Here is a 15,325-nt window from a genome sequence, read left to right as displayed (position 1 = left end):
ATTCCATTCCATTCCATTCCATTCCATCCCATCCCATTCCATTTGGGTTGATTCCATTCCATTCCATTCCATTCCATTTCTTTCCAATCCATTCGGTTTCATTCCATTCCATTCCATTCCATGCCATTCGGTTGCTTCCATTCCAATCCAGAACATTCCATTCCGTTCCATTCAATTCCGGTTCATTCCATTCCATTCCATTCCATTCCATTCCGTTCCATTCTATTCCATTCTGTTTAATTCCATTCCATTCCATTCCATTCAATTCGAGTTGATTCCATTCCATTCCATTCCATCCCTTTCCATTCCATTCCATCCCATTCCATTCCATTCCATTCCATTCCATTTGGGTTGATTCCATTGCATTCCATTCCATTCCATTTCATTCCATTCGGGTTGATTCCATTCCATTACATTCCATTACATTCCATTCTGGTTGATCCTATTCGATTCCATTCGCTTCAATTCCATTCCATTCCATTCCATTCGAGTTGCTTCCATTCCAGTCAAGAACATTCCATTCCATTCCATTCCATTCCATTCCGGTTGATTCCATTGCATTCCATTCCAATCGGGATGCTTCCATTCCAGTCAAGAACATTCCATTCCATTCCATTCCATTCCATTCCGGTTGATTCCATTGCATTCCATTACATTCCATTTCATTCCATTCGGGTTGATTCCATTCCATTACATTCCATTACATTCCATTCTGGTTGATCCTATTCGATTCCATTCGCTTCAATTCCATTTCATTCCATTCCATTCGAGTTGCTTCCATTCCATTCCAGAACATTCCATTCCATTCCTTTCCATTCTTTCCATTCCATTCTATTCGGGTTCATTCCATTCAATTCCATTCCTTTCCATTCTGGTAGAATCCATTCCGTTCCATTCCAATCCATTCCATTCCATTCCGATTGATTCCATGCCATTCCTTTCCATTCCATTCCGTTCCATTCCATTCCATTCCGATTAATTCCATGCCATTCCATTGCATTCCATTCCATTCCACTCCATTCCTCTGTGGTTGATTCCATTCCATTCCATTCCATTCCATTCCATTCCATTCCTTTCCAATCCGTTTCATTCCATTCCATTCAATTTCAATCCATTCGGGTTGATTCCATTCCATTCCATTCCATTCCATTAGGGTTGATGCCATTCCATTCCATTCAACACCGTTCTATTCCATTTGGGTTGATTCCATTCCATTCCATTCCATTCCATTCCATTACATTCGGGTTAATTCCATTCCATTCCATTCCATTCCATTCCATTTCATTCCATTCCATTCGGGATGCTTCCATTCCAGTCAAGAACATTCCATTCCATTCCATTCCATTCCTATCCATTCCTTTCCATTCCGGTTTATCCCTTTACATTCCATTCCATTCCTTTCGTTTTGATTCCATTCCATTCCATTCCATTCGGTTTGATTCCATTCCATTCCATTACATTGCTTTCCATTCCATTCCATTTCATTCCATTCGGGTTGATTCCATTCCATTCCACTCCATTCCATTCTGGTCGATTCCATTCCATTCCATTCCCTTCATTTCCATTCCATTCCATTCCATTCTGGTTGCTTCCATTCCGATCCAGAACATTCCATTCCATTCCTTTCTATTACATTCCATTCCGTTCCATTCGGGTTCATTCCATTCAATTCCATTCCATTCCATTCCATTCCATTCCATTCCATTCCACTCGGGATGTTTCCATTCCATTTCATTCTATTCCATTCCATTCCATTCCAATCCATTCCATTCTGGATGATTACATTCCATTCCATTCGTGTTGATACCATTCCATTCCACGCCATTCCATTCCATTCCTTTAGGGTTGTTGCCGTTCAATTCCATTCCATACCATTCCATTATATTTGGGTTGATTCCATTCCATTCCATTCCATTACATTCGGGTTAATTCCATTCCATTCCTTCCCATTCGATTCCATTCCATTCCATTCCATTCGGGATGCTTCCATTCCAGTCAAGAACATTCCATTACATAACATTCCATTCCATTCCATTCCGGTTGATTCCATTGCATTCCATTCCATTCCATTTCATTCCATTCGGGTTGATTCCATTCCATTCCATTCCATTACATTCCATTCTGGTTGATCCTACTCGATTCCATTCGCTTCAATTCCATTTCATTCCATTCCATTCGAGTTGCTTCCATTCCAATCCAGAACATTCCATTCCATTCCTTTCCATTCTTTCCATTCCATTCTATTCGGGTTCATTCCATTCCATTCCGTTCCATTCTGGTAGAATCCATTCCGTTCCATTCCAATCCATTCCATTTCATTCCGATTGATTCCATGCCATTCCTTTCCATTCCATTCCATTCCGTTCCATTCCATTCCATTCCGATTAATTCCATTCCATTCCATTGCATTCCATTCCATTCCACTCCATTCCTCTGTGGTTGATTGCATTCCATTCCATTCCATTCCATTCCATTCCATTCCATTCCTTTCCAATCCGTTTCATTCCATTCCATTCAATTTCAATCCATTCGGGTTGATTCCATTCCATTCCATTCCTTTACATTATATTCCATTGCATTCCATTCCATTCGGGTTCATTCCATTCCATTCCATTCCATTCCATTCCATTCCATTCCATTCCCTTCGTGTTGAATCCATTCCATTCCCTTCCATTCCATCCCATTCCATTCTATTCCATTCCATTCCGATACATTCCATTCCATTCCCTTCCATTCGTGTTGATTCCATTCCATGCCATGCCATTCCATTCCATTCCGGTTGATTCCATTCCATTCCATTCCATTCCATTCCATTCCATTCCATTCCATTTCATTTCCTTCGTGTTGATTCCATTCCATTCCATTCCATTCCGTTCCCTTCCATTCCATTCCATTAGAGTTGATTCCATTCCATTCCATTCAATTCCATTCCATTCCATTTCATTCCATTCTCGATGATTCCATTCCATTCCATTCGGGTTGATTCCATTCCATTTCATTCCATCAGATTCCATTCCTTTCCATTCCATTCGTGTTAATTCCATGCCATTCCACTCCATTCCATTGCCTTCCATTCCATTCCATTCCATTCGGGTTGCTTCTATTCCATTCCAGAACATTCCATTCCATTCCATTCCGATTGATTCCATTCCATTCCATTGCATTCCATTCCATTCCACTCCATTCCATTGTGGTTGATTCCTTTCCATTCCATTCCATTCCTTTCCATTCCGTTTCATTCCATTCCATTCAATTTCATTCCATTCGGGTTGAATCCATTCCATTCCATTCCTTTCCATTATATTCCATTCCATTCCATTCCATTCGAGTTCATTCCATTCCATTCCATTCCATTCCATTCCATTCCATTCCATTCCCTTCGGGTTGAATAAATTCCATTCCCTTCCATTCCATTCCATTCCATTCGGGTTGATTCCATTCCATTCCATTCCATTCCATTCCATTCCGGTTGATTCCATTCCATTTCTTTCCATTCCATTCCATTCCATTCCATTCCATTCTGGTTTATTCCATTCCATTCCATTCCATTCCATTCCATTCCTTTCCATTCCATTCCATTCTCTTCCATTCTATCCCATTCCATTCCATTCCATTCGGGATGATTCCATTCCATTCCATTCCATACCTTTCCATTGCTGTTGATTCCATTCCATTCCATTCCATTCCACTCCATTCCATTCCATTCCGTTTGTGTTGATTCCATTCCGTTCCAATCCATACCATTCCATTCCATTCCATTCCGGTTAATTCCATTCCATTCCATTTCATTCAATTCCATTCTGGTTGATTCCATTCAATTTCTTCCTATTCCATTCCATTCCATTCTATTCCATTCCATTCCATTCTATTCGCGTTGATTCCATTCCATCCCATTCCATTCCATTCCATCCCATTCCATTCCATTCCATTCGGGTTGATTCCATTGCATTCCATTCCATTCCATACCATTTGCGTGGATTCCATTCCATTCCATTCAATTCCATTGCATTCCATTCCATTCGGGTTGATTCCTTTCCATTCCATTCCATTGCATTCCATTCCATACCATTCCATTCCATTCCACTCAGGTTGATTCCATTCCATTTCTTTACATTCCATTCCATTCCATTCCATTCCATTCGGGTTTATTCCATTCCATTCCATTCCATTCCATTCCATTCCATTCCGTTCCATTCCATTCCATTCTATGCCATTCCAATCCATTCCATTCCGTTTGATTCCATTCCATTCCATTCCATACCATTCCATTCCTGTTGATTCCTTTCAATTCCACTCCATTCCATTCCATTCCGTTTGGGTTGATTCCATTCCGTTCCAATCCATACCATTCCATTCCATTCGGGTTGATTCCATTCCATTCCATTCCATTCCATTTCATTGCATTCTGTTTGATTCCATTCCATTCCATTCCATTCCATTCCATTCTGGTTGATTCCATTCCATTCCATTCCATTCCATTTCATTACATTCCATTCGGGTTGATTCCATTCCATTCCATTCTATTCCATTCCATTCCATTCAATTCGCTTTGATTCCATTCCATTCGATTCCATTCCATTCGGATTGACTCCATTCCATTCCACTTCATTCCATTCTATTCCATTCCATTGCATTCCATTTCATTCCATTCGGGTAGATTCCGTTCTATTCCATTCCTATCCATACCATTCCATACCGGTTCATTCCATTCCATTCCATTCCATTCCATTCCATTCCATTCCATCCCATTCCATTTGGTTTGATTCCATTCCATTCCATTCCATTCCATTTCATTCCAATCCATTCGGTTTCATTCCATTCCATTCCATTCCATGCCATTCGGTTGCTTCCATTCCAATCCAGAACATTCCATTCCGTTCCATTCAATTCCGGTTCATTCCATTCCATTCCATTCCATTCCATTCTATTCCATTCTGTTTAATTCCATTCCATTCCATTCCATTCCATTCGAGTTGATTCCATTCCATTCCATTCTATTCCATTCCATTCCATTCTATTCCATTCCATTCCATTCTATTCGCGTTGATTCCATTCCATCCCTTTCCATTCCATTCCATCCCATTCAATTCCATTCCATTCCATTCCATTCGGGTTGATTCCATTGCATTCCATTCCATTCCATTCTATTCCATTCCATTCGGGTTCATTCCATTCCATTCCGTTCCATTCGATTCCATTCCATTCCATTCCATTCGGGATGCTTCCATTCCAGTCAAGAACATTCCATTCCATTCCATTCCATTCCATTCCATTCCATTCCATTCCGGTTGATTCCATTGCATTCCATTCCATTCCATTTCATTCCATTCGGGTTGATTCCATTCCATTACATTCCATTCTGGTTGATCCTATTCGATTCCATTCGCTTCAATTCCATTCCATTCCATTCCATTCGAGTTGCTTCCATTCCATTCCAGAACATTCCATTCCATTCCTTTCCATTCTTTCCATTCCATTCTATTCGGGTTCATTCCATTCCATTCCATTCCATTCCGTTCCATTCTGTTAGAATCCATTCCGTTCCATTCCAATCCATTCCATTCCATTCCGATTGATTCCATGCCATTCCTTTCCATTCCATTCCGTTCCATTCCATTCCATTCCGATTAATTCCATGCCATTCCATTGCATTCCATTCCATTCCACTCCATTCCTCTGTGGTTGATTCCATTCCATTCCATTCCATTCCATTCCATTCCATTCCTTTCCAATCCGTTTCATTCCATTCCATTCAATTTCAATCCATTCGGGTTGATTCCATTCCATTCCATTCCATTCCATTAGGGTTGATGCCATTCCATTCCATTCAACACCATTCTATTCCATTTGTGTTGATTCCATTCCATTCCATTCCATTCCATTCCATTCCATTCCATTACATTCGGGTTAATTCCATTCCATTCCATTCCATTCGATTCCATTTCATTCCATTCCATTCGGGATGCTTCCATTCCAGTCAAGAACATTCCATTCCATTCCATTCCATTCCTATCCATTCCTTTCCATTCCGGTTTGTCCCTTTACATTCCATTCCATTCCTTTCGTTTTGATTCCATTCCATTCCATTCCATTCCATTCCATTCGGTTTGATTCCATTCCATTCCATTACATTGCTTTCCATTCCATTCCATTTCATTCCATTCGGGTTGATTCCATTCCATTCCACTCCATTCCATTCTGGTCGATTCCATTCCATTCCATTCCCTTCATTTCCATTCCATTCCATTCCATTCTGGTTGCTTCCATTCCGATCCAGAACATTCCATTCCATTCCTTTCCATTACATTCCATTCCGTTCCATTCGGGTTCATTCCATTCAATTCCATTCCATTCCATTCCATTCCATTCCATTCCATTCCATTCCACTCGGGATGTTTCCATTCCATTTCATTCTATTCCATTCCATTCCATTCCAAACCATTCCATTCAGGATGATTACATTCCATTCCATTCGTGTTGATACCATTCCATTCCACGCCATTCCATTCCATTCCTTTAGGGTTGTTGCCGTTCAATTCCATTCCATACCATTCCATTATATTTGGGTTGATTCCATTCCATTCCATTCCATTACATTCGGGTTAATTCCATTCCATTCCTTCCCATTCGATTCCATTCCATTCCATTCCATTCGGGATGCTTCCATTCCAGTCAAGAACATTCCATTACATAACATTCCATTCCATTCCATTCCGGTTGATTCCATTGCATTCCATTCCATTCCATTTCATTCCATTCGGGTTGATTCCATTCCATTCCATTCCATTACATTCCATTCTGGTTGATCCTATTCGATTCCATTCGCTTCAATTCCATTCCATTCCATTCCATTCGAGTTGCTTCCATTCCAATCCAGAACATTCCATTCCATTCCTTTCCATTCTTTCCATTCCATTCTATTCTGGTTCATTCCATTCCATTCCATTCCATTCCGTTCCATTCTGGTAGAATCCATTCCGTTCCATTCCAATCCATTCCATTTCATTCCGACTGATTCCATGCCATTCCTTTCCATTCCATTCCATTCCGTTCCATTCCATTCCATTCCGATTAATTCCATTCCATTCCATTGCATTCCATTCCATTCCACTCCATTCCTCTGTGGTTGATTGCATTCCATTCCATTCCATTCCATTCCATTCCATTCCTTTCCAATCCGTTTCATTCCATTCCATTCAATTTCAATCCATTCGGGTTGATTCCATTCCATTCCATTCCTTTCCATTATATTCCATTGCATTCCATTCCATTCGGGTTCATTCCATTCCATTCCATTCCATTTCATTCCCTTCTTGTTGAATCCATTCCATTCCCTTCCATTCCATCCCATTCCATTCTATTCCATTCCATTCCGATACATTCCATTCCTTTCCCTTCCATTCGTGTTGATTCCATTCCATGCCATGCCATTCCATTCCATTCCGGTTGATTCCATTCCATTCCATTCCATTCCATTCCATTCCATTCCATTCCATTCCATTCCATTTCATTTCCTTCGTGTTGATTCCATTCCATTCCATTCCATTCCGTTCCCTTCCATTCCATTCCATTAGAGTTGATTCCATTCCATTCCATTCAATTCCATTCCATTCCATTTCATTCCATTCTCGATGATTCCATTCCATTCCATTCCATTCCATTCGGGTTGATTCCATTCCATTTCATTCCATTAGATTCCATTCCTTTCCATTCCATTCGTGTTAATTCCATGCCATTCCACTCCATTCCATTGCCTTCCATTCCATTCCATTCCATTCGGGTTGCTTCTATTCCATTCCAGAACATTCCATTCCATTCCATTCCGATTGATTCCATTCCATTCCATTGCATTCCATTCCATTCCACTCCATTCCATTGTGGTTGATTCCTTTCCATTCCATTCCATTCCATTCCTTTCCATTCCGTTTCATTCCATTCCATTCAATTTCATTCCATTCGGGTTGAATCCATTCCATTCCATTCCTTTCCATTATATTCCATTCCATTCCATTCCATTCGGGTTCATTCCATTCCATTCCATTCCATTCCATTCCATTCCCTTCGGGTTGAATAAATTCCATTCCCTTCCATTCCATTCCATTCCATTCGGGTTGATTCCATTCCATTCCTTTCCATTCCATTCCACTCCTGTTGATTCCATTCCATTTCTTTCCATTCCATTCCATTCCATTCCATTCTGGTTTATTCCATTCCATTCCATTCCATTCCATTCCATTCCATTCCATTCCATTCCATTCCATTCTATTCCATTCTATCCCATTCCATTCCATTCCATTCGGGATGATTCCATTCCATTCCATTCCATACCTTTCCATTGCTGTTGATTCCATTCCATTCCATTCCATTCCATTCCACTCCATTCCATTCCATTCCGTTTGTGTTGATTCCATTCCGTTCCAATCCATACCATTCCATTCCATTCCATTCCGGTTAATTCCATTCCATTCCATTTCATTCAATTCCATTCTGGTTGATTCCATTCCATTTCTTCCTATTCCATTCCATTCCATTCTATTCCATTCCATTCCATTCTATTCGCGTTGATTCCATTCCATCCCATTCCATTCCATTCCATCCTATTCCATTCCATTCCATTCGGGTTGATTCCATTGCATTCCATTCCATTCCATACCATTTGCGTGGATTCCATTCCATTCCATTCAATTCCATTGCATTCCATTCCATTCGGGTTGATTCCTTTCCATTCCATTCCATTGCATTCCATTCCATACCATTCCATTCCATTCCACTCAGGTTGATTCCATTCCATTTCTTTCCATTCCATTCCATTCCATTCCATTCCATTCCATTCGGGTTTATTCCATTCCATTCCATTCCATTCCATTCCATTCCATTCCATTCCGTTCCATTCCATTCCATTCTATGCCATTCCAATCCATTCCATTCCGTTTGATTCCATTCCATTCCATTCCATACCATTCCATTCCTGTTGATTCCTTTCAATTCCACTCCATTCCATTCCATTCCGTTTGGGTTGATTCCATTCCGTTCCAATCCATACCATTCCATTCCATTCGGGTTGATTCCATTCCATTCCATTCCATTCCATTTCATTGCATTCTGTTTGATTCCATTCCATTCCATTCCATTCCATTCCATTCCATTCTGGTTGATTCCATTCCATTCCATTCCATTCCATTTCATTACATTCCATTCGGGTTGATTCCATTCCATTCCATTCTATTCCATTCCATTCCATTCAATTCGCTTTGATTCCATTCCATTCGATTCCATTCCATTCGGATTGACTCCATTCCATTCCATTTCATTCCATTCTATTCCATTCCATTGCATTCCATTTCATTCCATTCGGGTAGATTCCGTTCTATTCCATTCCTATCCATACCATTCCATACCGGTTCATTCCATTCCATTCCATTCCATTCCATTCCATTCAATCCCATCCCATTCCATTCCATTCCATCCCATCCCATTCCATTTGGGTTGATTCCATTGCATTCCATTCCATTCCATTTCTTTCCAATCCATTCTGTTTCATTCCTTTCCATTCCATTCCATGCCATTCGGTTGCTTCCATTCCAATCCAGAACATTCCATTCCGTTCCATTCAATTCCGGTTCATTCCATTCCATTCCATTCCATTCCGTTCCATTCTATTCCATTCTGTTTAATTCCATTCCATTCCATTCCATTCCATTCGAGTTGATTCCATTCCATTCCATTCTATTCCATTCCATTCCATTCTATTCCATTCCATTCCATTCTATTCGCGTTGATTCCATTCCATCCCTTTCCATTCCATTCCATCCCATTCCATTCCATTCCATTCCATTCCATTTGGGTTGATTCCATTGCATTCCATTCCATTCCATTTCATTCCATACGGGTTGATTCCATTCCATTACATTCCATTACATTCCATTCTGGCTGATCCTATTCGATTCCATTCGCTTCAATTCCATTCCATTCCATTCCATTCGAGTTGCTTCCATTCCAGTCAAGAACATTCCATTCCATTCCATTCCATTCCATTCCGGTTGATTCCATTGCATTCCATTCCATTCGGAATGCTTCCATTCCAGTCAAGAACATTCCATTCCATTCCATTCCATTCCATTCCGGTTGATTCCATTGCATTCCATTACATTCCATTTCATTCCATTCGGGTTGATTCCATTCCATTACATTCCATTACATTCCATTCTCGTTGATCCTATTCGATTCCATTCACTTCAATTCCATTTCATTCCATTCCATTCGAGTTGCTTCCATTCCATTCCAGAACATTCCATTCCATTCCTTTCCATTCTTTCCATTCCATTCTATTCGGGTTCATTCCATTCCATTCCATTCCGTTCCATTCTGGTAGAATCCATTCCGTTCCATTCCAATCCATTCCATTCCATTCCGATTGATTCCATGCCATTCCTTTCCATTCCATTCCGTTCCATTCCATTCCATTCCGATTAATTCCATGCCATTCCATTGCATTCCATTCCATTCCACTCCATTCCTCTGTGGTTGATTCCATTCCATTCCATTCCATTCCATTCCATTCCATTCCTTTCCAATCCGTTTCATTCCATTCCATTCAATTTCAATCCATTCGGGTTGATTCCATTCCATTCCATTCCATTCCATTAGGGTTGATGCCATTCCATTCCATTCAACACCGTTCTATTCCATATGGGTTGATTCCATTCCATTCCATTCCATTCCATTTCATTTCCTTCGTGTTGATTCCATTCCATTCCATTCCATTCCGTTCCCTTCCATTCCATTCCATTAGAGTTGATTCCATTCCATTCCATTCAATTCCATTCCATTCCATTTCATTCCATTCTCGATGATTCCATTCCATTCCATTCCATTCCATTCGGGTTGATTCCATTCCATTTCATTCCATTAGATTCCATTCCTTTCCATTCCATTTGTGTTAATTCCATGCCATTCCACTCCATTCCACTGCCTTCCATTCCATTCCATTCCATTCGGGTTGCTTCTATTCCATTCCAGAACATTCCATTCCATTCCATTCCGATTGATTCCATTCCATTCCATTGCATTCCATTCCATTCCACTCCATTCCATTGTGGTTGATTCCTTTCCATTCCATTCCATTCCATTCCTTTCCATTCCGTTTCATTCCATTCCATTCAATTTCATTCCATTCGGGTTGAATCCATTCCATTCCATTCCTTTCCATTATATTCCATTCCATTCCATTCCATTCGGGTTCATTCCATTCCATTCCATTCCATTCCATTCCATTCCCTTCGGGTTGAATAAATTCCATTCCCTTCCATTCCATTCCATTCCATTCGGGTTGATTCCATTCCATTCCTTTCCATTCCATTCCATTCCTGTTGATTCCATTCCATTTCTTTCCATTCCATTCCATTCCATTCCATTCTGGTTTATTCCATTCCATTCCATTCCATTCCATTCCATTCCATTCCATTCCATTCTATTCCATTCTATCCCATTCCATTCCATTCCATTCGGGATGATTCCATTCCATTCCATTCCATACCTTTCCATTGCTGTTGATTCCGTTCCATTCCATTCCATTCCATTCCACTCCATTCCATTCCATTCCGTTTGTGTTGATTCCATTCCGTTCCAATCCATACCATTCCATTCCATTCCATTCCGGTTAATTCCATTCCATTCCATTTCATTCAATTCCATTCTGGTTGATTCCATTCCATTTCTTCCTATTCCATTCCATTCCATTCTATTCCATTCCATTCCATTCTATTCGCGTTGATTCCATTCCATCCCATTCCATTCCATTCCATCCCATTCCATTCCATTCCATTCGGGTTGATTCCATTGCATTCCATTCCATTCCATACCATTTGCGTGGATTCCATTCCATTCCATTCAATTCCATTGCATTCCATTCCATTCGGGTTGATTCCTTTCCATTCCATTCCATTGCATTCCATTCCATACCATTCCATTCCATTCCACTCAGGTTGATTCCATTCCATTTCTTTCCATTCCATTCCATTCCATTCCATTCCATTCGGGTTTATTCCATTCCATTCCATTCCATTCCATTCCATTCCATTCCATTCCGTTCCATTCCATTCCATTCTATGCCATTCCAATCCATTCCATTCCGTTTGATTCCATTCCATTCCATTCCATACCATTCCATTCCTGTTGATTCCTTTCAATTCCACTCCATTCCATTCCATTCCGTTTGGGTTGATTCCATTCCGTTCCAATCCATACCATTCCATTCCATTCGGGTTGATTCCATTCCATTCCATTCCATTCCATTTCATTGCATTCTGTTTGATTCCATTCCATTCCATTCCATTCCATTCCATTCCATTCTGGTTGATTCCATTCCATTCCATTCCATTCCATTTCATTACATTCCATTCGGGTTGATTCCATTCCATTCCATTCTATTCCGTTCCATTCCATTCAATTCGCTTTGATTCCATTCCATTCGATTCCATTCCATTCGGATTGACTCCATTCCATTCCATTTCATTCCATTCTATTCCATTCCATTGCATTCCATTTCATTCCATTCGGGTAGATTCCGTTCTATTCCATTCCTATCCATACCATTCCATACCGGTTCATTCCATTCCATTCCATTCCATTCCATTCCATCCCATCCCATTCCATTTGGGTTGATTCCATTCCATTCCATTCCATTCCATTTCTTTCCAATCCATTCGGTTTCATTCCATTCCATTCCATTCCATGCCATTCGGTTGCTTCCATTCCAATCCAGAACATTCCATTCCGTTCCATTCAATTCCGGTTCATTCCATTCCATTCCATTCCATTCCATTCCGTTCCATTCTATTCCATTCTGTTTAATTCCATTCCATTCCATTCCATTCCATTCGAGTTGATTCCATTCCATTCCATTCCATCCCTTTCCATTCCATTCCATCCCATTCCATTCCATTCCATTCCATTCCATTTGGGTTGATTCCATTGCATTCCATTCCATTCCATTTCATTCCATTCGGGTTGATTCCATTCCATTACATTCCATTACATTCCATTCTGGTTGATCCTATTCGATTCCATTCGCTTCAATTCCATTCCATTCCATTCCATTCGAGTTGCTTCCATTCCAGTCAAGAACATTCCATTCCATTCCATTCCATTCCATTCCGGTTGATTCCATTGCATTCCATTCCAATCGGGATGCTTCCATTCCAGTCAAGAACATTCCATTCCATTCCATTCCATTCCATTCCGGTTGATTCCATTGCATTCCATTACATTCCATTTCATTCCATTCGGGTTGATTCCATTCCATTACATTCCATTACATTCCATTCTGGTTGATCCTATTCGATTCCATTCGCTTCAATTCCATTTCATTCCATTCCATTCGAGTTGCTTCCATTCCATTCCAGAACATTCCATTCCATTCCTTTCCATTCTTTCCATTCCATTCTATTCGGGTTCATTCCATTCAATTCCATTCCTTTCCATTCTGGTAGAATCCATTCCGTTCCATTCCAATCCATTCCATTCCATTCCGATTGATTCCATGCCATTCCTTTCCATTCCATTCCGTTCCATTCCATTCCATTCCGATTAATTCCATGCCATTCCATTGCATTCCATTCCATTCCACTCCATTCCTCTGTGGTTGATTCCATTCCATTCCATTCCATTCCATTCCATTCCATTCCATTCCTTTCCAATCCGTTTCATTCCATTCCATTCAATTTCAATCCATTCGGGTTGATTCCATTCCATTCCATTCCATTCCATTAGGGTTGATGCCATTCCATTCCATTCAACACCGTTCTATTCCATTTGGGTTGATTCCATTCCATTCCATTCCATTCCATTACATTACATTCGGGTTAATTCCATTCCATTCCATTCCATTCCATTCCATTTCATTCCATTCCATTCGGGATGCTTCCATTCCAGTCAAGAACATTCCATTCCATTCCATTCCATTCCTATCCATTCCTTTCCATTCCGGTTTATCCCTTTACATTCCATTCCATTCCTTTCGTTTTGATTCCATTCCATTCCATTCCATTCCATTCCATTCCATTCCATTCGGTTTGATTCCATTCCATTCCATTACATTGCTTTCCATTCCATTCCATTTCATTCCATTCGGGTTGATTCCATTCCATTCCACTCCATTCCATTCTGGTCGATTCCATTCCATTCCATTCCCTTCATTTCCATTCCATTCCATTCCATTCTGGTTGCTTCCATTCCGATCCAGAACATTCCATTCCATTCCTTTCCATTACATTCCATTCCGTTCCATTCGGGTTCATTCCATTCAATTCCATTCCATTCCATTCCATTCCATTCCATTCCATTCCACTCGGGATGTTTCCATTCCATTTCATTCTATTCCATTCCATTCCATTCCAATCCATTCCATTCTGGATGATTACATTCCATTCCATTCGTGTTGATACCATTCCATTCCACGCCATTCCATTCCATTCCTTTAGGGTTGTTGCCGTTCAATTCCATTCCATACCATTCCATTATATTTGGGTTGATTCCATTCCATTCCATTCCATTACATTCGGGTTAATTCCATTCCATTCCTTCCCATTCGATTCCATTCCATTCCATTCCATTCGGGATGCTTCCATTCCAGTCAAGAACATTCCATTACATAACATTCCATTCCATTCCATTCCGGTTGATTCCATTGCATTCCATTCCATTCCATTTCATTCCATTCGGGTTGATTCCATTCCATTCCATTACATTACATTCCATTCTGGTTGATCCTACTCGATTCCATTCGCTTCAATTCCATTTCATTCCATTCCATTCGAGTTGCTTCCATTCCAATCCAGAACATTCCATTCCATTCCTTTCCATTCTTTCCATTCCATTCTATTCGGGTTCATTCCATTCCATTCCGTTCCATTCTGGTAGAATCCATTCCGTTCCATTCCAATCCATTCCATTTCATTCCGATTGATTCCATGCCATTCCTTTCCATTCCATTCCATTCCGTTCCATTCCATTCCATTCCGATTAATTCCATTCCATTCCATTGCATTCCATTCCATTCCACTCCATTCCTCTGTGGTTGATTGCATTCCATTCCATTCCATTCCATTCCATTCCATTCCATTCCATTCCTTTCCAATCCGTTTCATTCCATTCCATTCAATTTCAATCCATTCGGGTTGATTCCATTCCATTCCATTCCTTTACATTATATTCCATTGCATTCCATTCCATTCGGGTTCATTCCATTCCATTCCATTCCATTCCATTCCATTCCATTCCATTCCCTTCGTGTTGAATCCATTCCATTCCCTTCCATTCCATCCCA

This window comes from Pan paniscus, chromosome 18, assembly GCF_029289425.2.
Source record: "Pan paniscus chromosome 18, NHGRI_mPanPan1-v2.0_pri, whole genome shotgun sequence".
Lineage (NCBI taxonomy): Eukaryota > Metazoa > Chordata > Mammalia > Primates > Hominidae > Pan > Pan paniscus.
Note: the sequence above shows the minus strand (reverse complement) of the source record.